This window comes from Erpetoichthys calabaricus, chromosome 12 (genome assembly GCF_900747795.2).
Source record: "Erpetoichthys calabaricus chromosome 12, fErpCal1.3, whole genome shotgun sequence".
In the NCBI taxonomy this organism is placed as follows: Eukaryota; Metazoa; Chordata; class Cladistia; order Polypteriformes; family Polypteridae; genus Erpetoichthys; species Erpetoichthys calabaricus.
Genome location: NC_041405.2, coordinates 107,294,677 through 107,319,339, shown reverse-complemented (window position 1 = coordinate 107,319,339; position 24,663 = coordinate 107,294,677). Strand labels below are relative to the sequence as shown.

At 38.3% G+C, this 24,663-nt stretch overlaps 1 protein-coding gene across 3 annotated transcripts in view; it reads right to left on the bottom strand.

The window, feature by feature from the left end:
* znf711 (zinc finger protein 711) overlaps positions 1-15,807 on the bottom strand; it is a 57,576-nt gene extending 41,769 nt beyond the window's left edge. The window contains exons 1-2 of one of the 3 annotated variants that reach the window (XM_028815970.2): positions 15,558-15,807; positions 754-827 (exon numbers count right to left, since the gene is read on the bottom strand). The gene's annotated coding sequence lies outside the window, so the exon portion shown is untranslated. The remainder of the gene's footprint in view (positions 1-753; positions 828-15,557) is intronic. The other 2 variants (XM_028815968.2, XM_028815969.2) reach the window with 2 other exon arrangements.
* Positions 15,808-24,663: the final 8,856 nt, after the last annotated feature.

The following is a 24,663-nucleotide window of genomic DNA, read 5'->3' as shown; positions in this document are numbered from 1 at the left end:
ACATTTTAATCAGAACCACCAAGTTGTTATTAGTTTGTTAAGTTTGAGAGGGACTTCTCACAATGACAGATTTTGTGTTGGCTACAGAACTAACATTAACCTTTCAGTGAACTGAAATCTGAAAAATATATTACACGGGTGATAAGTGTATAAATCAAATATTCCTAAAACTACCATTGAAAACACGGAAGATGGAGACCTACATCGCACCTGGTGCTGGCACGTGCAAGATGCCAGGAAATAGCAAGCATGTAACAGCTAACTGGAAATGAGTACCAGTGTTTATGAACTGCAGTTTAATCTCAGCAAATTACATCAAGGATCCCTTACCTAAGTGCATCATGTTTGGAGAATATTAGTATAGCTAGGTGTACAAGCGCAAATTCAGGTGGCACTGTTCACTGTAGCTTACTCAAGAACAGGTTTGTTTTACAACACAATTGAGCATGCAAGGTGGGAAACAAAGACTTTGAATATCACAAATGACATTTTCAAATCCATTTACTCCAATTTAGGATTACAGGAGACTACAGTCTACCCTAAAAGCACTGGGTAAAAGGTGTGAAATTTAAAGTATTATAAACCTAAATAGGTCTACGTTTACTTATTTAATTTAATGCAAAACTAAATATAACTGGGAAAATCAAAAAGCTTCTTTTTACCGGCAAAGTTTTTTTAAACCCCTTGTATGAAAAATTTAAATATCTTTATATTTTCATGTTGCAAATAAAGAATTATTGTAAAATAATTTACCTTCACATTTGATGCAATTTTTGTTGTTAAAACAAGATGCTCAATGCCAGCTTTTCTCAGAGATGAACATGTACCTAGAGAAATTGAAATTTATGTCAATTTATGTATGATTCTGAAATGCAAATTTCAATGTAACAAATCAAAAAATATTTTAAACAACCATTTTGGAACATTAACTTTATTTTACCTGGGTAATTATATCACCCATAGGTCTGTGCAATAAAATGTCTTGTAGTAGTAGTAGTAGTAATAATTTAATTTTCTTCAATTACGAAGATGCACAGTAAGTTACAAAAGTAAAATCTACTAAATAAAACCAATTTTGAAGGATAAATACAAGCTAGCTAACTATAGTATACAGTGCTGCTGGTTAAAAAGGGTTAAATTTCGTTTTCTCTAGGTCATCCAAGAACACCTATGTTGCAAACAGACAAAACCACACAGAAAAAGCAATCCTCCAATTATTAAGTAATTCCAGATATTCCAATTACCTCTCATGTCCTACAGACATGCATGCAAAGTCAGTTGGAAATTTCAATTTCCTTAACTGTAAAAAAAATAAAGTTAAAATTTTAAAGTCTCCAAGGACCTACTTTCAGCTTTGTTATTTGATAACTTGATCCATACACCTACTGTTCATTGTGTAACAAGACTGTCAAATGATACCAAAAATTAGGGTTGAAATACTCCTATTATAAAATAAATATTCAGAAATATTCAGAGAGTGCTACTACATGTGTGTTTGTATTCAATGTGCCTTTTTATGTTTCCTTATTATTTTTTGCTTACAGTGCATGGCATGCAGCACTTATGACTCGGGCACAGACAGGCCATCACAAAAAAAACGTGATTTTCTGTGCATGGAAAGTGATATGGTGAAAGGGAAATTTGCAATCAGGTACTTGCCTGTAAAGCATATTTGAAACCCATACAAAGTTGCGCACAATTACTTAAACACAAGTGCACTCGTTACGTTAGTCACCACATTCTGACCCCCTCTCCTGCCCTCTGCTCCACTGTGTGCCTTTCTGGTTCTTGGATACAAAAGACTGAAGTCAGTACCCACTTATATTTTATACAAGTTGAAGCATGATGAGTCCATTCATGTTTCACAAAAGGAGTTATTCCCTCCTAATATTTTTATTTGGCAAACATTTTTAATTAATGAGCAAATGTACAGAGAAGTCTAACTTGGTAAGTTTGTAGTGTGGGGAGACAGTGATCGAAGAACAACATGCAGTATTCAACTAAATGGGGTTCTTTTCCCGATTTACAGATTCAGCACAACTATAACAAATGTGTGGTGCTGAGGTGTCACAATCTACAGTAGGTGGTTCGGCAAGTGGTGGGTGCAGTGCATGCTCCCAACCACTCCTATAACAAATGTAACCTTAACACCTCTTTCAGTTTCACCATTTTTAGGAATTATGTATGAAGCCGGCCTCCTCCAAAAGACCCATGTTGGTTGTGGTCCTTAAAAAAATATAAAGAAAATCAGAAATTGCTTTTATTTTTCAATATTTTAATGAGAAAGGAAACCAGTTTTTGTTTGTTATGATGAATATTGTGCAGGGCCTTCTACTGCTTTATCCCCCAATAGTGCGAGACTATGCCTCAAGTTCTCAGAAATTCAGTAATGGAAAAAATTAATCAATGGGTGATAACAACAAGGTCATTTACTATGTGCGCTCAGTATGCTTATATAGGGCTGCCCCAAGTTTTATGACCAACAAACTTTTTTTTTTTTTTTTGTCTTTAGACAAAAGGGGTGTGGACAATATGGTTCTGGAGTGTCATACAGGCTGAAAGCATTCTTTAATAGCAATTTATTAATTTGTCATCAGTTACAACTGTTAACTCAAAATTCATGTTTATTAACCTAGCTTGCTTTAGCTGCAATCTAAGAAATGATAAATACTTTGGGATGTTTAAATTGGCGTTAAATACAGAAGAATGCATAGGCTATCATAATACTTAATGCGAAGTTTCGACTCGTAAACTTTTAACTTTCTGAATACGTATATAGAAGACAGCATTGTTATGTGGCTGAAATAGACTTACCCAATATTTTGGAAGAAACTCTAGATGAAAGCTCTAATACATATTGCAGCCAAACAGCTTTTTGTAAACATTTAAGAATAATTAGAAATAATTTTGATAATTACAATTACTGGTAATGAAGACCAGTACTTTTTGGAAGAAGTTATCTTTATAGAGAGCTGCAACTTTTCCACCTTTTCACAGGCAGCACTTCAGTCCCTTCACAACAACCAACTGAATCTTAATGACATTTTAGCAGTGGTTACAGATAAAGCATCATACTGACTTAAAGCATACCTGGAAGTTTTAAAAGGGGTTATGCCTAACAGTGTTCATTTCAACCTGCTAGTGTCATTTCATCAATTTGGTGGGAGAGATCTGGCAGCACCATAAATACTTCAGTGAGGCTGCATCACTAGTGATGTGGGTAAAGCGTACCATCTTCAAGAAGCCTGCCAGGAACCCCCGAGTTAGGAAACACCACATGGAATCGCTGGATTGAATCAGTAGGGTACCTCGCTGAACATATTCACCTCTACAAAAAGTTCTTTTATGCCAAGAACACATCAGCTCAGGCTGTGACAAATATCCATCCATCCATCCATCCATTTTCCAACCCGCTGAATCCGAACACAGGGTCACGGGGGTCTGCTGGAGCCAATCCCAGCCAACACAGGGCACAAGGCAGGAAACAATCCTGGGCAGGGTGCCAACCCACCGCAGGACAAATATCCTAAATGCTAAAAGTGAAGTTAACATTTATCTCAAAAAGGATGCATCAAACTAGTAACGGCTCTTACAATTCTGGAGGGCACTCACTGTCCTACTGCAGTCTCAGTATACATGCAGCATCTGGGTTACTACCTGATGAATGGAACTGCAAAATAAGGTTCAGTTGTGCTAGTGTGCGGTTTCATTAAAAGGAATGCAATGTGCCATTTCATTATTATGTTTTGTTATAGTTGTTGCAACTTACAGTTAATAAAAAAATTCTGAATCAAGGAAAAACAAAATGGTGAAAACTGAAAGGAAAAAATATGGAATTTGTGTGAAGAAAAAAAAACTGCTTCCATAGGGCCCTATTATACTGACTTGGATGGATTACAATAACTTGCCCGGCTGTGAGGCCATAACAGATGGATGGATCAAGTGTACGGACATGTAGCCTGGCAGCTGTGATTCCCAGCTCTTGTCCCAGTCAGGCAGAACTTGTGAACCCTGATCTTTATTTCCATCCACAAATGTTCAACTGGATTTAAGTCAGGTGATTGACTGGGCATTCTAAAAACTTGACTTTCTTTCTCTGAAATCAAGTGAGAGTTTCATTTGCTGTATGTTTTGGATCGTTGTCCTGCTGGAAGGTCCACCCATGTCTCATCCTCATCATCCTGAAGGATGGCAGCAAATACATTGCAATAATCTCTCAGTACATGGCCCCATTCATTGTTGCTTCAATTCCATGAAGTCTGTCAGTACCATGAGATGAGAAACAACCCCACACCATAACGCTTCCACCTCTAAACTTCACTGTTGAAATAATGTTTTTCGGGTGATGTGCAGTGCCATTTCTCCTCCTAATATGGTGTGCAATATGACAGCCAAAAAGTTCAAATTTGGTCTTGTCTGATCAGACTACATTCTCCTAGTATTTCATAGGCTTGCCCAAATGTTGTATAGCACACTTTAAATGTGCTTAAACATGCCTTTTCCTCAGCAATGGAGTCTTGCAGGGTGAGCATTCAAAGAGGCCATGCCGATGAAGTGTACTGCCTATTGTTTTCTCTGTAACAATTGTACCTCCTGCCTCCAAGCATTTCTTTTTGAGTTCTCTTTAGCTCTTCGGCTACTTTTGATGTTGGAGTGATATTCCTTTGACTTGCAGATAATGGTCCCATTGGTGCTTACTGAAAGATTCAGAAGTTTTGAAATACATCTGTAAGCAGTTCCACTGATATGGTTTTAAACAATCAGGTTGCAAAGGTCTTAGGAGAGCTCTTTGCTTTTACTCATCATGAGACGTTTCTTGTGGGATACCCTGGTAGCAAAACACCTTTTTATAGTCCATCAATATGTACTAACCCAGATGATTTGCACAGATAGGAGACGGAATTACTTTCTAACTACATATAGATTTCAGCCATTTCCTTGCCTTGGGTTACTGCTTTTTCTTAGTATACTCAATACTTTTTCCATTGTGTCATTCCACATACCATTATTAATGACTTTTAATGTTGCAAATTCTTTATATTAGTTCATTTCTTGAGTTAATACCAATGTCTGGTGAGAATTTCATATGAATAGCCTTGCTGGAATAATATTTACTGGAAAAAAAATTTTCATGCATTCAATACTTCTTTCCTCCACTGTACATTAAAGTACCAGCATTTCTGACTATGACCCCCCCCCCCCCCCCCCAACCACTGAGCTCATTCTAATATACATTCTGATATGCAAACTTTGAAGGAGAGCACACACTCAAGACCTCTGAAATGATTCACATCTATATTCACATACTGTATGTGAACTTTAACCCTAATTGTTTAAGAAGTCTCTATAAACATTAACAGCAGTTATTATTTTTCACTTAAAGTAGCAATAAAACCCAAGTTAGGTCAGCAGAAACATTATCGACAATAATCGATTATTAAAAACATGGTCAATGATCACTTTCATTGATTAGTTATTATGGCATTAAGCTTAATATACTTTGTTGCACAACTGTCATTACTTCATTCAGTAGTGAACGCATTTGAAAAAAAAGGAAGATGGTAAGCAAGTGCCAGAAATAACAGTGCGACCTGAGACTTTCAGAGTTTGTGAGCATTTTACTCGGAACACAAAAAAAAGGTTGTGAATTGCAAAATTTGTAGGTCTGATCTTGTATAGCTACAATCTACAATAAAGTAGCAATGAAAACTCTATTATATGCAACAGAGTTTTATGATAGGCAACTAAAAAAAAAATGTGTCAACAGCCACTAGCTAGTACACGTTCAGATTTTCTCTTGCCATATTTGGGTGGTCCCCCCCCTTTGTGCCGTAGTCACTCTGCTAAATTATGGTGATGCATTGCATGCTTGCATTCACATGTAGCGTTATCTTGTGTGCAAAGGAAATCAAAAACGTAACGAGAGTGCAGCACATCAACCACGATACAGGCATATCGCTCATTCAGAGTCAAGAGATAGAGGCTACCGGACCAGCTCAATTTTATATCGCCTGGAGGAAGATGCGATAATATGCAAATTCTGCTACAGTAAGCCTAGTTTAGCCAGTAAAACAAATTCTGTGGCAGGATCACACAGTTTCAAAGGTGAAAATCTAACTGCGCACTCTCAATAGCAAATGACATACGGCAGGCTGCGACAGTGTGATGTCTGAAAGCAAATGTGATAAAGAATCTGGATGAATGAATAATTATGCAAAAAGATACGAACTTTCAGTTAAAATAAACTCATCGTATTACATAGCAAAGGAAGAACTGAGTTCCACACAAATGAAACCACTTGCTCTGCTGCAAAAGGAAAATAGTCTGGACATTTCCCAACATATGACAAGTAATTTCAAACATTACTGCAGACTTTTAAAAAAAAAAAAAATCATGATACTGCAACAAATTCTTCTGTGGAGGAAAACTGTGCTGGTCAGATATTTACATGACACTTTGCCAGTAAATCTGACCTTTCACAGAAACTGAAAAAAAAACAAATTACATGTTTAACTCCGAAGTGTGCGATTAGTGTGACTCTGAATACATAAGCCAAATTTCAAGTTTAATTAATTTATTAAAAACTGTTGTGTTTATAAGGAAAGTGTGTGTTCATTGCGCAACCAGAGCCAGAAGTGCTACCAAGTGTTTTATATCTATTACTAAGTATTTTAATTAAATAAATTAATTATACATATTGTATAAAAACATTTTGTTTAAAATATCTTCAAGTATTTCATTTAATTGAAGTATTTTGAAGTTGTTCATTTAAAAAAAAATACATTTCTGAACATTTTATACAAAAATATTTGGTGAAAAGTTCCATTTCATGCACTGTGTTTAATCTAAAATTATTATTATTTTTTTTTTAAACAATCCAACTAATCGATGCATCAACAAAATAACTGCCAGATTAATCGATCATTAAAATAATCATTAGTTGCCGCCCTAGATCTAGATCAGAAATGTTGTAATCATGTGCAATTGTATATAGCAAATTCAAGAGTAAGCATCTCTAGTGAACCAATAACATTAGCCTCTGGAGGAGGAGGAGGAGGAGGAGAGGGGAAAAAAAATTAGCACAGCTAGTGTTAGAATAAAAACAACCTTTCAGATGCATTATCTGATCACTACAATAATTCAATGTTCCTCTGACACTACAGCATACCTGTATACACAAAGTCCCAAACTTCTTTACCATTGTCTGAAGCACCCAGAATTTTTACCCAAATGTTTCAACAGAGAGTTTAAGTATCCATTGTGTATATCTTTGAAAAAATGTTATGTTTAAGAAATTTGATCTACATTAGTCACAGAACCTTCTAACCAAAAACTAACATCTGGTCATGGAGGAGTGGAACAGGATTCCAGTGGTAATCTATGAAGCTCTAGTGAACTCCATGCCCAAGAGAATTAAGGCAGTGCTGTAAAATAATGGTGGCCACACAAAATATTGACACTTTGGGCACAATTTGGACATTTTTCACTTAGGGGTGTACTCACTTTTGTTGCCAGTGGTTTAGACATTAATGGCTGTGTGTTGAGTTAATTTGAAGGGACAGCAAGTTTACATGGTTATACAAGCTGTACACTGACTACATTGTATCAAAGTGTCATATCTTCAGTGCTGTCCCATGAAAAGAAATAATAAAATATTTACAAAAATGTGAGGTGTGTACTCACTTTTGTGAGATACTGTATCTATAGATATCTATCTATCTATATATATATACACATACATACATTATATTTTATATATATATAAAAAACGACAGATAGTGTGTCAGTTTCTTAAATTACATGAATGTCTACAAAATAGCTCTTCCTTGTAACCATTAAAACAACACTGGAAGAACTTGCGTGCACAATAACGGATTCAAGAATAGAATGCCAGCTTACAAATTTTTACTCCTTGAATTTTTCTAGACAGGGATTAATGCAATTGTGTAATTTCAGTTTGAACATTACTCTCTAAGCTTGGTCCCTGGAAAAACCACCAAGGGTAGATGCTACTTATTATAAGTGCTGCTAAGCGCCGGAATGTTTACAACATTTTTGGCTTTGCTGTTCGCTTAGACACTGCTAAACAATAATGTTATTTTGGAGTTATGCTTTCAACATCTTTAGCATTTTAACAGGTGCTCATCCTCTTGGGAGTTATCCTGGATGGGCATTCTAATGGAGCTATTGCCACATAATTAGTTTGCAGTCTAATTTACTCAAGTGAAAGAATTATGTTCCGGTTTCTGCTTTACAGCTCCTAAGACACATATTACACTCTGTAAAATTGGGAGACACACACATGCACATACACACAATGGAGATAAACACACTGATTTTATAAAATATAGGTAGTCCCCAGGTTACGGACATCCGACCTATGACATACGAACGGGGCCGCAGCTGCGACGCATGTGCCTCAGTAACTGTTGTGCGTGTTGAATGGGGTTGGTGGTGTGGCGGACACTGCAGGCAGCATACTGTAGTGGAGGTGACTGATGTGGGCTGGTGATGAACCGTCCCTCGCTGCCCCCATTCATTCTCAATAGCAAGCCTGCTTGTACTGTTACGCACATAGCTGGAAGTTGTCTCTCGTCAATACAGGGTGGTCCAGATCTAATTCTGCAGATCCAGATCGTCTGGATGACTTTGATTTATGCGGGGACAATTCCAGTTCGGCACGAAGACGATTCTTCATGTCGTCAGTTTGCACACTTCTCGATGGTCCGGGATTTTTCGGGTGATTTTCTATGTACTAAACTGAATAAGTTATAGCATAATGAAAATTGCATAATTAGATCTGGACCACCCTATACGTAAGACATGTTGACGACTGGTGCCTAATCTGCTGTGATAGCGTGTACAGTGCTGTACAGAAGAGCTCATCTTAACCTTTTGTCTTCACCCTTCAAGAATGTCTCTGAAACACAAATCTGACGCAAGTGCTGGTGCTACAGTAAAGAAGAGCAAAACCATCACCATTGAAAATAAAGTAGAAATAATAAAAAGGTCAGAAAGAGGTGGAACTCCATCATTCATTGGCAGAGCACTTGGTTACAGTCGGTCAACAATAACATTTATTAAAGTAATGTACCTGTTCCGACTTACATACAAATTCAACTTAAGTACAAACCTACAGTCCCTATCTCGTACATAACCTGGGGACTGCCTGTATGAGGTCAGTTTCAGATTTAATTATTTATTTTTAAACTCCACACCAAGCTTTGACCTTAGACCATTCTCTGCTGTGTTTTATTTATGTTTAATGCTATTTGTAAGGAAAAACTGCAGGGGAATGACTGGATATACTGAAACAGACTTAAAAAAAATAAGCAAAGTATATAATATTATACAAAATGTGTACTGCATTACAGTACTGCTTTTTAAAATGAGGACAGAGTGGACAACATATGTACACAGCAAGAAAAAACCAAGTGATTCTGCATTTGAATCTAGCAACAAAGACACATGATGAAATCAGCCCAATGTAGACCTCTGAAGATAAGTTTCAATTTATGAAACTATATCAATTATTTTCATATTAAATTGAAAATAAGCTTTCCACTACTTTTATGATGTTTATTGAGTAGCTTTTAAAATAGCCTTTTTTTCCTATCAAGAAGCTTCTCTCTCTTTCTTTAAATGTATATATGCTGATTTCTGCCCATCCAGGACTCTATTGGGCATATTCAGTGTTAATGCTTGACAGGTGCCATCTATTGGAATACATGTAATAATAAATGTTATGCATTTTTCATTCTAACAGATGACACACTGTAAACATTACCACTGCTATTGAGACTCCTATAGAAAATGCTGTATAACTGCAGCAGCAGAAAAAAACTGACACTACAATATAGCAAAAGAATATTTAAATTTAAAACAAATGAAATAAAAAGGAATGAGACTGAGTACTAACATCATTCAAGTTCATTACAAATTCTGGTGATCTGTCTTCATTCATGTGTCAAAATGAGAGCAGGAATGCATCACGTAAATAATTTCTATTAACAGCTATAAAGAGAGCCCCCTAGCCTCCTTGGACCAATGTTCTTTATTTCCGATCATTTGTTTTTCTATTTTAAAACTTCCTTTATTAGGTGACAATGTAAGTTGTATACACTATCTGTTGGGGTGAAAAATGCAATATATTTTATCAGTAATTTTGACAAATGTCAAGAAAAATTATGAATGATACCATTAACTAAATGAGAGGCAAGTGACGTCTATGGTAGACTGCAGTTGCACTCTGGTGAATTTATTTAAAATAGATTGTCTAATGCTTATATATGTGAATGCAGAAGCGTAAAGTCTACGATTTATCCATGGACTGGGCCAGCTACTGAATAACATATCCAGAAAAGCAAGCACAAAGTTAAACTCAAAAAAAAAAAAATTAGAACATCACAAACATGTTCTTGAGATGCTGCTTAGTTTAACCACAAATAACTTGCTCTCATAAAACTTTCATTAAAAACAAAAGAAAAGGGTGTACATATGTATGATTTATTTTACAATGTCAGTTACCTCAACCATATTTCTTAACAGAAGTACAACACACTTAATGTCAATTCAAACAAACTTAAGAACACCTATCAGTTTCATGCTGTGACAAACACCTGAAAATAAAACTATAGCAGCAAAATAAAATGATGCATACTGAACATTTACAGATTGAAGAGGAAACAGGAAAATATATTTTTCTGCTAAACACATATGTTGAAAGGGGATCCTACCGAGTGTGTTTTTGTCAGGTAATTTTAAACTTACACTTTTACAGAATAATTGCAAGATATCAACAATCCAAAATAATAACAAACCTTTCCAATTTGAAAAATAGAAGTTAAATGAGAATGCAATACAAAAAAATGAAATCTGGTAGTTACAGAAACTAATGAACCCTACACATTGAAAAATCCAGCTATTTCAAGCAAAACGGCTTTTCTTTTGACTTTAAGTCTTAAACCTCCAACAGTCAGGAATATATGCTTCCAGACTATATATATATTTTTAATTTAGACTAAACCATTTAGAAAACACTTAACCAGAAAGTACAAACAGGGCCATTTCATTGCCATAGCTTTCTAAAAAATCAGCGGTCACCTGCCTTAATGATTACCACCCTGTGGCTCTGACCCCAGTAATAATGAAGTGCTTTGAGAGATGAAGGATGCCATTCCTGCTGGATTTGACAACCATCAGTCCGCCTACACGAGGAACAGATCTACAGAGGATGCTGTCTCAATAGTACTTCACACAGCCCTGACTCATCTGCAGTGCCCTAACACTTATGTTAGGATGCTATTCGTCGATTTTAGATCAGCGTCTAACACCGTAACCCCGGACAAGCTGGTACAAAAGCTTCATAATATGGGTCTGTCCACATCATTGTGTCTCTGGATCAGGGACTTTCTCACCAACAGGCCTCAGGTGGTTAGAATTGGAGATCGTACATCAGCCACACTGGTTTTGAACACAGGCACACCACAGGGTTGTGTGCTCAGCCCAGCACTCTTCACGTTATTTATGCATGATTGCTCTGCCATCCATGCCACAATATGGTTGTGAAGTTTGCGGATGATACAACCGTGGTGGGTCTCATATCAGACAATGATGAGACTCACTACATAGAGGAGATACAACACCTAGCACTATGGTGCTCAGCCAACAACCTCATCTTGAACACCAGCAAGACCAGAGAGATCATTGTGGACTATAGGAGGTCCAGAAGAACAGAACATGCTCCTATATTTATACATGAGAAGGCTGTAATGTGTGTGGACAATATCAAGTTCTTGGGTATCCACATCACATCGGATCTGACCTGGTCTTTGAACACATCTCACCTGGTAATGAAGGTCCAACAAAGACTCTTCTTCCTCAGGAAGATGAGACGTGCCGGATTCTCCTCTCGGCTGCTTACAAACTTCTACAGATCCACTATAGAAAGCATTCTCTGTCACTGTAAGACAGTGTGGTACAGCAGCTGCACAGAATAGGACAGGAAGGACTTGGCACTGGTAATGAGAACAGCACAGGGGATCGTGGGAAGTCCTCTCCTAGACCTGTATGGCCGCGGATCTCACCCATCCGGGAAATGGACTGTTTGTACCACTGCCTTCGGGAAAGCGGTACAGAAACATAAAAACACGTAGCAGCAGACTTAAAGACAGCTTTTTCTCCAGAACTGTGAAGTCCATCTACCCCTGCTGATACACACACATACATACATCTACCCCTAACCTGCCCCCCTGTAGACATGCACAAGCACTTTCCCTCATAAACAAACACACACACTCGTATTCCTCCCCTACAGACCCACGCACACAGATCACTGGTCTCTGCAGGTGTACTACCTCAGGAAAAGTCTGGACTTGATGATGTTTTATTGCTGCTGTCTTTTATACTTATTAGGTTTATTTTATTATTTATAGTGTATTATGTATTTAAGTATTCTGCCTTGAAGCCGAGTCCTACCAACAAAATTTTTTTTTATGTGTAAGTATAATGACAATAAAGAATTCTATCATCTATCTATCTTCTGAAAACAAGTTAGTGTAAATTAGCTGATCTATGTAGATGGGAACTTAGCTTGAGAAACACACTTGTATTTGCAACTTTGGTGCAACTTATACAAATAACTTTACATAGTTCAAACAGGTTAGGTCCAAGATCAGCCTACTTGTTGAGGGGTTATAAAGCCTTTTAATTAGTGTGCAATAAAAAGGTGAGAAAGAAATGGAATGGATGAAAGAAACACACAGAATTACAAGTCATCATGTGTTCTCTAAAAGCAATGAGACATTTTTTTTACAGGGGTAAACAATTAGGTAGTCCGGACACCCAGTGCAAATATCAAAACTGTAGACTGTCAAAAGTCTGGCTGACTACTGGATGTTTTGAATCTTTGGACAATGCAATATTTTAGTAATCAAAAGCAATCTGATAAAAACAAAAGACCCAACTGTTCATGTATGATTTAAACTAGTCACTAGGTTACTTTTAAAGGGAGCCACTTGTGGCACACCAGACTTCCCAGCCCACCATCCCACAGCACAAATGAGCAATACAGCAAAATCATACTGCAAGACTATAACACAAGCAAGAGAAACAATGTTAGCTTTGAAGCAATGGGACAGCAAGGGCAAGAATGCCAAAAGTGCATCCTATCCTGTCATCGTTTACCATTAAATAGATGAATGAAGACATATTCTGCTATTTTGGTTAAAAAAAAAAAAAAAAAAAAAAAGCGGAGAGGAGAGGACAAGGCAAGCCATTCCAGTTACACAATGGGTGCACTTTACAAATAAATGTTGCTGTAAAAAGTTGCAAGTAACTTCCCATCCCATGCACAGAGCTGGACTACCAGGTTTGCAAAGCTCATAGCCCAGAAGACTACCATATGCATTAAATTTGTACACCTCTGTATCAATATTAAATATTCAAACAAAAAAAAATTATATTTTTGTACATGAAAATGAAGATGAAAATGTTTGAACTCCTTAAACAAGACCTTTGTTTTAGATATTTGGTTTGAAAAATTGATAAGTAATTGAGATGATTCAAGTAACATATTTAAAAACACTATCCTCCATATTATCAGACGGAATGGTTATTTAAAAAGCATTGCAGATTTGATGCATTAATTTATCTGACAACACCACTATAGAACTTGCAGACAATCAGACTGATGAAAATCGTTATAAAGCACGGTTTTCACGAAAAAGTGGCTTACTTTCCTAAAACAAGTTAATGCATACAGGTAGCTCAATATATATAGCTCATATATACTGTAAAACAAGCTGAAAAATACACTGTGTGCTACATCCTTTGGGAGCACAATAATTCCTGTCATATGTTTTCTGACAAGTGGGGGCGGAGTCTGATAAAAATGTTTGGATATGCAACACAAAAGCTGACATTTAAATATACACATTTTAACACAAGAACGCGGGATATTCACTTTCTCGCAGTGGATAATGTATGCTATACAGAGAAATATATGGAATGCTTGAAAATAGCACCAGTGGATACATATCACTAAAAGTACACTACATTTATCTGTGCAACGGCATTCTGAGTTTAAAGAATTACGTTAACGTAAGGTAAACCCGTAAATCTGCAAAAAGACAAATTACCTTCCTGATAAATAATTTACAATCTTTTCGAATTTAACTAATCACATGACTCATTGTGTGTCCTAAGAGTATGTGACAAAGAAAACAATACAATTAAGCAGATATACCGCAAACAGCCGCTTCTCTCGCGTCAAAAATTGAGCATATGCTTTGCACGTAATATTTATGATCACCTGCAGACACAGAAAGTAGCGTTTAAATATGCAATCTACTAACTGCGTTTATCTGAAGGTTGCTGAATGTTACCGTCCGGTTTTTTTTGGTTTTTCTTACTGATGTAAGAAGCAATCTAATCCTGCGCACCGTTCCTTCCCCAAAGGGAGCAGGCGCGTCTTGTCTAAATCGAAGCAAGCTGGCGCCAAAACGATCTGCACAGCGGGGCGCCTTCAGCATCTGAACGGACAGAAAACTGAAGAAATGACTTAAAATATGCTGTTTGTGGCAATGCATACCAGAGCTCTGAACCAAAATTATTGATTTCAAAATTACAAGAAAGGGCTGAGGTTCACTCTCGTCATTGCCCAATTAATCTTGCTGTGCTGTGCGTCTGCAGAGGTAGCCATAATAAATTGCGCGGTCATAAAAATATGCAAATAAACACACACAACAGTTATTGCTCTACTCAGTTAATACACCCCTGTTAAAGAAATATAATATACCAAAAACGAAGACAAAATCATGTGCAAGACATAGCAAAGTGTTTACTGCGGCATAAACACTTTCATGAGCGAGAGGCTACTAGTAAGAAGTGCTTAAGACTTGGTCGGATTTTGCAAAAAAAAAAAAAAAAAAAAAGCACCATTTTCATTAAAAAAATATCGCCCGTCAATCACAACGCATTTAGTGATATACAAAAACATGGCCGCTTCATATTTTCTCTAATCATCTGTAAGCAAGATGAGCCAACCTACACTTAGCCAGTAAATGATATGATTAAGTTAAAGGCAGCAATTTCACTGCGGCATTACAAAGCGCACCGGTTTTTGTGACGGCACTGCTGCCAGTCCACAGTGGCGCGACACGGAGTGCCTGCACCGCGCCTCCGATGAGCGCCATGGCTTCGGACTGAGTCGCCCTGCTTTCATAACTGACTGCCGACATCTTGCTGTCCGCCATTTTCTCCCCGCTCAGTCCTATCTATTGCGCTAACTCCACTCACAAACCTAACATTTCTTTTCCGATTAGAAGACGCCGTGCTTTCAAATGACAGAAAAATTAGAAAAGCGCGCCCAAGAACTTGAATAATAAAAGCCCACACTGTGAACGTTACTAAAGAGGGCCGCCAAACGCCGCGGCGCTCCTTTGTTGTATTTTTTTAAACAGCGGACTAAAGGGAGGCCCCAGGCCCCGCCGCTTGGGCCCACGCCGCCCGGCCTACAGAAAACTTCTCACGAATCGCCTCGTTTCCACCCGGCTTACCCCGTTCCGTAATTCTCCCGTTTTTCTCGTCTCAAACAATCTTCTATCTTTTATCCCGGTGTGTTTAGAGTTTTTTTTCACCTCGTGAACGCCGAGGCCTGCACTTTCGGATTCTCGAACTCTCCTTTCCAGGCCTGAACCAATCACGCTACTCTCTGACGGAGAAGGCGGGGGGGGCGTTTAGAGCGGGTGGGGGGGCAACGCGCGGCCTCCTTCACTGCTGCCGCCACTACCCGCGACAATCCCAGGCTGCTGACGTCACTCGACTGAAGAGGCGCGTGTGGATGGATGCGGCGGGGAAACGCTGCAGGTCATCGGGGATACTCAGTCGCCAAGTTTCGCGCTGAAGCCGGTGATGGTGTATTGCGTGCGTCTGAATGCATGTTGCGCAGAGAATACTATGGGTTTAAAGGCATTTCGAAAAAATGTCTTTTGAAAAGTCGTGTAAGACCTAAGCTTTAATGCTAAAGTGTCGCGCGAAGAAGACATACAGCTACTGAAATATAAATGGCAACAGGCTGAAAATCACACAACTACATAACTCCACTAGTAACCCCACTCCTTTTTTTTCGTCAGTATCCGTGCATATACCCGCGACACATCCGACTACGCCGGTCTTAGAAGACATACAGTGCCATATTGCGAACGTTGCCACTGAATTGAATGAACTGTAATGCTGTTATGCGTGCAGACCAAGTGCAAGGCAGGCAATCAGTTTAGTCGGTCGGTTCACGGGTATGGGATTCGATCAGAGGGTTTTTTACCCCCTAGCGTTCACAGTTAATTTGTGGTCATTATAAATTTTTCACCCTTTGCCATTGCTGTTTATACATTTTTTTTTTTGCCAAGGAAATTTTCTAAGACAATGGGTGTCAGTTATGTTGCCTTCGGTTAATCATTAGAAGAACTGTGTAATTAAATTAAGTACTTAACTGTATACAATATTTGTAGATATTTATCCAATGTCTAATATTTTTGGTAGGCAGTATGGTGTAGTGGTTAAGGTTTCGGACCGAGAACTTCAAATCCAGAGGTTGTGGGATCAAATCCTGCAACTCATACTGTGTGATTGATCATGGGCAAGTCACTTCACCTGCCTGTGCTCCGGTTAGAAAACCAAAAGAAATGTAACCAATTGTATCTCAAATGTTGTAGGTTGGCTTATATAAAGGCATCAGTTAAAGTAACATTATTAATTTGCACGTCCATCCATCCATTTTCCAACCCGCTGAATCCGAACACAGGGTCACGGGGGTCTGCTGGAGCCAATCCCAGCCAACACAGGGCACAAGGCAGGAACCAATCCCGGGCAGGGTGCCAACCCACCGCAGTAATTTGAACGTGTTATTTACAAATTGCTCACGAGTAAATTGTTCCTCCTTTTCCTTGTGAATTGCCTTTTGTTGTCTGACCTTGCAAAGCACAATTTTACATGAAAGTGTATTCTTTTGAATCGAAATGGATAATTGGTATGAATAATGTGAAATTTGAGTGCATATTATCATTATTGTATGTTTATATAATTCACTCAAGTATTTTTTTTTGTTTTGTTTTTTGTTAGTTGTATGTCGTGTCCTTTTAAAGTCTACAGATGAAAATGTATATGTAAAGAATTTTTGAGAGCAGAGGGGTGGAGAATTCCCTTTCCACTTCCACTTCAAAGTCCAGACACGAATGTTTATTAAATTGGGGTTAGCTTTTGGGAAACCTTTTAAGTTTAAACTGACATTGACAGTCCTGGGTCATTTCTAGGATTTGTAGGTATCAGAGCCTCCATTGACTCTGCGACTATCACAGCATCATCAGCAAAGTCAAGATCCATGAATGTTTCTTCTGAGTGTCTGGGCTTGCAAGTGTCCTGGATAAAAAACAAGATCCAAGCCTTTAATGACCTCTTGGGTACAGCCATCAGCAGTTTGTCTGTGGAGAGAGTGTTTACCTTGTTGAGAGGTTTTCTTACCTTGGCAGTGACATTTATGTCTCTGGTGACTCAAACTATGAAGTCAGTAGATGGATTGGGAGAGCATGGGGGGTCATGAGGTCACTGGAAAGGGGTGTGTGGCACTCCTGATATCTATGCAAAAGGACGAAGGTCCAAGTCTTTAGAGTCCTGGTGCTTCCTGTCTTGCTATGTGGTTGCGAGACATGGATGCTATCCAGTGATCTGGGAAGAAGACTGGACTCCTTTGGTACTGTGTCCCTCTGGAAAATCCTTGGGTACCTTTGGTTTGACTTTGTGTCAAATGAGCAGTTGCTCGTGGAGTCCCAAATGAGGCACATTACCTGCATTGTGAGGGAGTGTCATTTACAGCACTATGGCCATGTGGCGCGTTTCCCTGAGGGTGATCCAGCTCATAGGATCCTCATTGTTAGGGACCTGAGTGGCTGGACCAGGCCAAGGAGTCGCCCACGTAACACCTGGCTGTAGCAGATAGAGGGTCATTTCTGGAAGGTAGGACTGGACCGCGTATCTGTCTGGAGGGTTGCCAAGCAGGATCCTGAGCTGTTCCATCGGGTGGTGTGTGCAGCAATGCATTGTACCAGTGTATGCTCCCCAACTTGACTTGACTTGATGGTATCAAATCTAAGGATACCACTTCTGCATCTGCATCTCTCTTCCTAACTGGAGCTTTATAATATGCTTGCTAACCAATGAGTTTTGCATCTTCCTTGAGTTTCACCAAACTTACTCCCATTACTTCCATTTTATACCTCACTGTATATGCCAAACAAGTTCACATCTCTTTTTTCCAGTCCAAGACACCAGTTCCTCTTCAGTCGCCCGTGCGCCTGATTGGTTAGTGGTGCTGTTCGGTCCTACCAGTTACTTCTGCTCTGTTCTATCCATATTACTAACCGAGAATGGTAAACCGGATATGGACGCAGGGACCTGCCCGTGGACGCAGGAGACATAGTGCGCAGGCGCCACACAAAGACCCCCTCCCCAGAGTGAAATGGGAGAGATTACGAACGTGCGCAGGCGCCACACAAAGCCCCCCGCCCCAGAGCGAAACGGGAGAGACCACGAACCGTCTGACATGCCGCAAGCAGGAAAAAGCGAGGTCAGAAATAAAACACAGAGTAGGAAACAAAGTAAAACGTCATAAAGAGGTTAAAGAACGGGGCCAAACACATGGAGAGCAGGATACAGATGATGAAAACTGGAATACAACAGCTTCAAACAACCCTAGGCACGAAACACATGTACAGCGAGATACAGAATATAAAAGCAGAAAAAACGACAGTTAAACGTCCACACCACACAGCGGAGGCAGACCCGGAAGGTGCAGGCATGTACATCGCGCGTCGGAAGGCGCGGGAAAGTACGAAAGGCAAAGGCGCCTACACAGCATGGTAAAACCCGACATAATACGGAAGGCGCGGACGCAGGAGACATAGTGCACAGGTGCCACACAAAGCCCCCCTCCCCAGAGTGAAACGGGAGAGATTACGAACATGCGCAGGCGCCACACAAAGCCCCCCCTCCCCGCCCCAGAGCGAAACGGGAGAGACTACGAACCGTCTGACATGCCGCAAGCAGGATAAAGCGAGGTCAGAAATAAAACACAGAGTAGGAAACAAAGTAAAACGTCATAAAGAGGTTAAAGAACGGGGCCAAACACATGGAGAGCAGGTTACAGATGATGAAAACTGGAATACAACAGCTTCAAACAAACCTAGGCACGAAACACATGCACAGCGAGATACAGAATATAAAAGCAGAAAAAACGACAGTTAAACGTCCACACCACACAGCGGAGGCAGACCCGGAAGGTGCAGGCGCCTACGTTGCGCGTCGGAAGGAGCGGGAAAGTACGAAAGGCAAAGGTGCCTACACAGCATGGTAAAACACGACATAATAAGGAAGGCGCAGGCGTCACCGCCATATTGTGCGTGGCACTACTGCGGTGTGAAGTTAGGAATAATGTGCTGCTTGGGATCGTACAAAACGCCGAACACGACCCACCGTCTGAAACTGCGAAGGCAAAGCAGGCACAGGTTCAAACCGAACAAGCTTGACTGACGGATATACGCCTACAACGCGCGTCTCAAACCGCAGAAGCAGGGCAAGCACGGATTCAAAACAACGCAAGCTCCTACAACGTGCGTCTGAAACTACGGCTGCCCAGCGGGGGACGGGTTCAAAACGCCAGGGACCTTGCAGGCATAAAGGCTGAGAACCACTGCATTAAATTACACTTGATTGCAAGGACCATAAATAACAAAACACTAGATCGCTTTTTTTATCAATATCAAAAATAATATTTCCATTTCCATTGACATTCTCTAGTTGAATTCTTACAGTGTCCTGTTTTAACAGTTAAATAAATGTGAGTCTGAGCCTGGAGCAGATACATGTGCTCTGGAAATATCCTGCTTGAACCCATTGTCAAAAAAAGGTAACTCTCACTAAAGATCCTGATCTACCATTAACATCTCATTTTGTGAGAACACTGTAGAGGCTTGTGCTGTTCCACCCTAGACCATTGGTGAAAACTGTACTGGATTCCATGTGGTTTGCCCATCAGACACAGCTTGGGTCTGCTTGTAATTTTAGAGTCTGCTACCATCTGAAAAGGACAAGTAGATAGATAGATAGATAGATAGATAGATAGATAGATAGATAGATAGATAGATAGATAGATAGATAGATAGATAGATAGATAGATAGATAGATAGATAGATACTTTATTAATCCCAATGGGAAATTCACAAAGTAGATATGTGAGAATCAAGCTTTTTGACCTCTTCATTATTTGGCCATCTTAAAGTCTGGGATTACTGATGACCTGATAAGCACACTTAGAATTTTATTTCAGAACAGTTGGCTAGTCATGCAGTAGTCTTCACAAAGGAGTGCCCTGGTTGCCTTTCTGTTTAGCCTGTACATATCAGTTTTTAGTTACAACTCCGAGGAATTCCATCTACAGAAGATCCTAAATGATTCTGTAATCATGGTATGTATAGGAAGAAGAAGGATTAGTCATGTACAGGAAAATAATGCAGAGGTCTGCTTGATGTCTTTGTTGAGCACAGCAGGTTGAACCATTAGTAATTTGTCAGGGTGGGAGCTGTGCACTCATTAACACACTGGTATATTGATGTGACAGCATGACAACAGTAGATCGAAATAAGTGAATACGTTTAATTGGAAAGGCTAGCTTTTTCCTAAAGGTAAAGTCTGGGATCTTTATAGGGAGTAGCTGAACTACCCAGCATCTTACATATTGGGGCGAAGAGTTTGGAGGTGGTATAGTCTTAAGACTTAAGTGACACAAATATGTCACTGTCGAGTTATGATATTTGCTGGGTCTGGCATTTTACTAATTGGCTTTTATCTGAAGGATTTGTTTGTGTCCTTATTTTTTAAATCCAAAAGATGTGTACGAGGTATGTATGATCCAGGACTTTCTTGAGAGTCTTCTTCTTCTCCTTTTCTTTATTTCCACCAATGATTTTATCATTTATGATGCAGACACAGAGATAACCTGTTTAATTCAAGCCAGGGTCGCATGGGGCCACAGCCTATCCTGGCAGGTTTAGGAGTAAGACCACATCCAACCTTGGGCACTTTGGGATGTGGTCTCTAAGTGAGGTCTCCCATGCTTTGGTGGGCAGAATCTTGCAGAAATCTGTTGTAAACAAGACCAGCCATTGTTGTTTTGTTGTTTAGTAGTCACTTCATGGATTGCAGTACTGCAACTAATGGCTTGTGGTAATTTGTTCTAGGTAGACATTTCTTCTCAGGTTCCATTTGATCTGTAATTTCTATTTATTAAACATTAAATATTGAGATATATAATTCTGAATTGCTATTTGGTGGCTAATTTGCCCATCCAAGCATCCATCCATCCATTTTCCAACCCGCTGAATCCGAACACAGGGTCACGGGGGCATCCAAGCAGTATTCTTAATTATATTCTTAATTGATTATTGCTCAATTTCCAAAAAACAAAAACAAAACTTTTAGCAACTGAAGTGGGAAATCAAGACCAAATAAAAAGTAAAATGTATATACAGTGTGATTAGTGGATAGTACTTATAAAAAATGACTCTTTGCCCACATGATATGGTACAAGCTTATTTTGCATGTTACTGTTTTTATGTATTTTCTTTGCAAGCTTTTATTTCTGTTGCTGCACACTCAGTTGCTGTCACAGTACCAGTATGGTCACAGAACTGTTGTAGTTCATTTTTTGTAGTAAGAAATGGGATATGTAGATCGTACAGTACTTTTCAGAACATTATTGTATAGCTAAAAGTAATAATACAAACTTGCTAGTTCTTTTCAATTCCTTTTCTATAATATGAGTAACTAAAAATCCAAATACTGTAATACTAAAACCAAAATAAATTATTCATGATTTCATAAGTTGCATTGTCTTCATTTAGATTTTTTGATTTATGTTGATAGGTAACACCTGTTGTGATACATTAAGCCAGTGGTTTCCAAATTCTGTCCTGGGGGACCTCCTCGGTTGCAGGTTTTTTGTTCCAACCTGTTTCACGGTCATTGAGTCATTTTACCTGAAACTGCTCTCATTGTCTAATTACCTATCCTTTTTTCTTCTCTTATTCTACATTTAGAAAAGAGCAGTAATATGAGATTTACTGTAATAAGGTATTTATAAATATTTATATTTTTGACATAGTTTTAACTCCTTAACACTCATGTTGGTTTCCTCTCAAATCACATTTTCTCAGGAGTTTGCTCCTTTAATTGCATCTTAATGATAACAACGATGAGTGGGGTGAGCACCAGAGCAAGTGACACTGAATGCTGAATGAAATTTTGTCTGTGTGAGATCCACTATTGTGGCCACTATTAAATGATGGTGTAAAGTGATTAGAACATTTGGAAAAGCAGAATGAAAATTATGATGATGAAACTTTTAAAAACCAAGATAAAAACAATACTAAATTATCTCCATGTAAAATTTTAATAACATTTAGTAAACTCAGTTCTGAAACTTTTGGAGTTAGACTTTTCATCATTCTTTGTCATTCGAGTATTTTAGTCAAGGACTGTTTCATTTAGGGATTGTGAGATCAACAAGTTTAGGACAGGATGGGTTTATAATTTCATGTAAAGGAGCAGACTGTAGTATTCATTCAAATATACCAGGTAACTCTGAAAATATGAACTCATAGTTAATAACCTCAAATAAACACAGTTATACCTTAAAAATCACTTGCCTTAATGCTAGAAGTATCAAGAATAAAACAAGTGAAATGGAGTTACATAATGCTGCACATAATTTTGTTATTATAGTAAAAACAGAAACCAGGCTAAGTCCAAGCCTTAGAGGATGCTGTAACAAACATGGTCACACATTATTTACAAAAGACAGGAAAAATTTAAGGTAACCTTTTAGGTAAAAGACAAGTTGAACCCATGTTTGCCTCAAAAGTGGGATGTGCCCCATCATAATCAGAATATTTGGATGTGACTTGAAAGCATTAGAGACAGATGGATGAGCATATTATTGACCCCCTAATGCAACAGCAGTTTCAATATTGCATCTTTTTACTAAAATGTAAAAAAGGTAAGTTAATCACTCTTTAAGCACTGAAATATCAATGGGGATAGTCTTACAAATAGTTAAGTATATAAACAGAACAGTTTTTTTTTTTTAACACATACTTATCTATAACAATCAGGACAGAATATAAAGTGTTATTGAACCACTAGGATCCATTGATCATAATTCACAGTGTTTGCCAGAGCAGCTACTCAATAACTAAAACTGTTAAGTTTAATTAAAACTGGGACAAACTTTCAAGTGTAGAGATGGCTGAAAAGCTTTGGAGTTGTTATTAAAGCATTTTGCGTGTAATACAGAAAATTTCATCCAGAAATGTAGAAAGTGTAAGAAATTAAAAAAGACCGCAGTGGATAAATAAGGAACTAAAAAACAAGTTTGCTAAGATAGAAAAAAAAAAAAAAAACAAAGGGCTGGCACATCTGTGCAAATGTAAAAAAAAAATATTACAAAAACTAAAAGGCATTTGGAGAGAAATGTTGCAAAAAATGCAAGGGATGACCAAAGAGATTCTTTCACTATTTTAGTAGTAAAAGATCAGTCATGGAGGAGGTGGATTGTGTTAGTAAAGCCAGAACTAACATGTGCAATCAGTGAAATAGCAACTCTTTTAAATTTGAATTTTTCTGAAATTTTCACACATGAAAAAGTTGATAACTTTCCATCAGTTACAGGGACTACAAAGGAGGTACTGAGTGATTTGGTTATTTCAAAGAGAGAAGCCCTGCTTGGATTAAAAAGAATGAAATCAAACAAAGTGTGTTGGCTGTAATATTTATTCTATAACACTTAAATGTCAACACTTATTGCATATTATTCAAAAATAATTGCACGCTGTGTAACTTCCAACAGATTGGAAACTAGCAAAATGCTGTTCCATCATATGAAAAAAGTGAGTGAGCTGACCCAAGTAACCATTGGCCAGTAACCTTAACATTAATCATAGATAAATTAATAGAAGTGGTTATTAAGGAACTGATTGAGAGTCATGTGTCAAGTACAGTGTATTAGTAAATGAATAGAATGTTGGATATGATATTATCAATTTAGATTTTCAGAAGGCCTTTGATATGCTTCACAGTGTGTGGCTTATTATTAAACTAAACAAGTGGGAGTTTAAGGCACAGAGTGTAGACAGGCGCAGAAGCAAATACTTATGGTGGTAGGACATTTTTCTGAATCAGCTGTCATTTAAAAGATTTTTCCATTAATACTTAGGATATACTGGCCCTGTCTTTTTAGCTATTTTTTCCCTTTTTGTGGTATTTACTAAATACATCTAGCCAATGACTTTCATACTAGGTGATTTCTACATTTTGAGTATTGATTTATTTGTATTTATACATTATAAACAAAATGGCAATAAAAGAAACATCATCATTGTTACTAATAGGATTAAGGTTACCTGGAAGAAGTTGGAAAATGAAGGGAATTAATGAGATGATCATATTCATTGTTATAAAATAGAAGGACTGAGCTGTATGTTTTTGAAAGAAGATATTGCAAAAGTACTGAAAAAGATGTACATAGGCAGAGCAATGGGTCCAACTGCAATGGTGTTA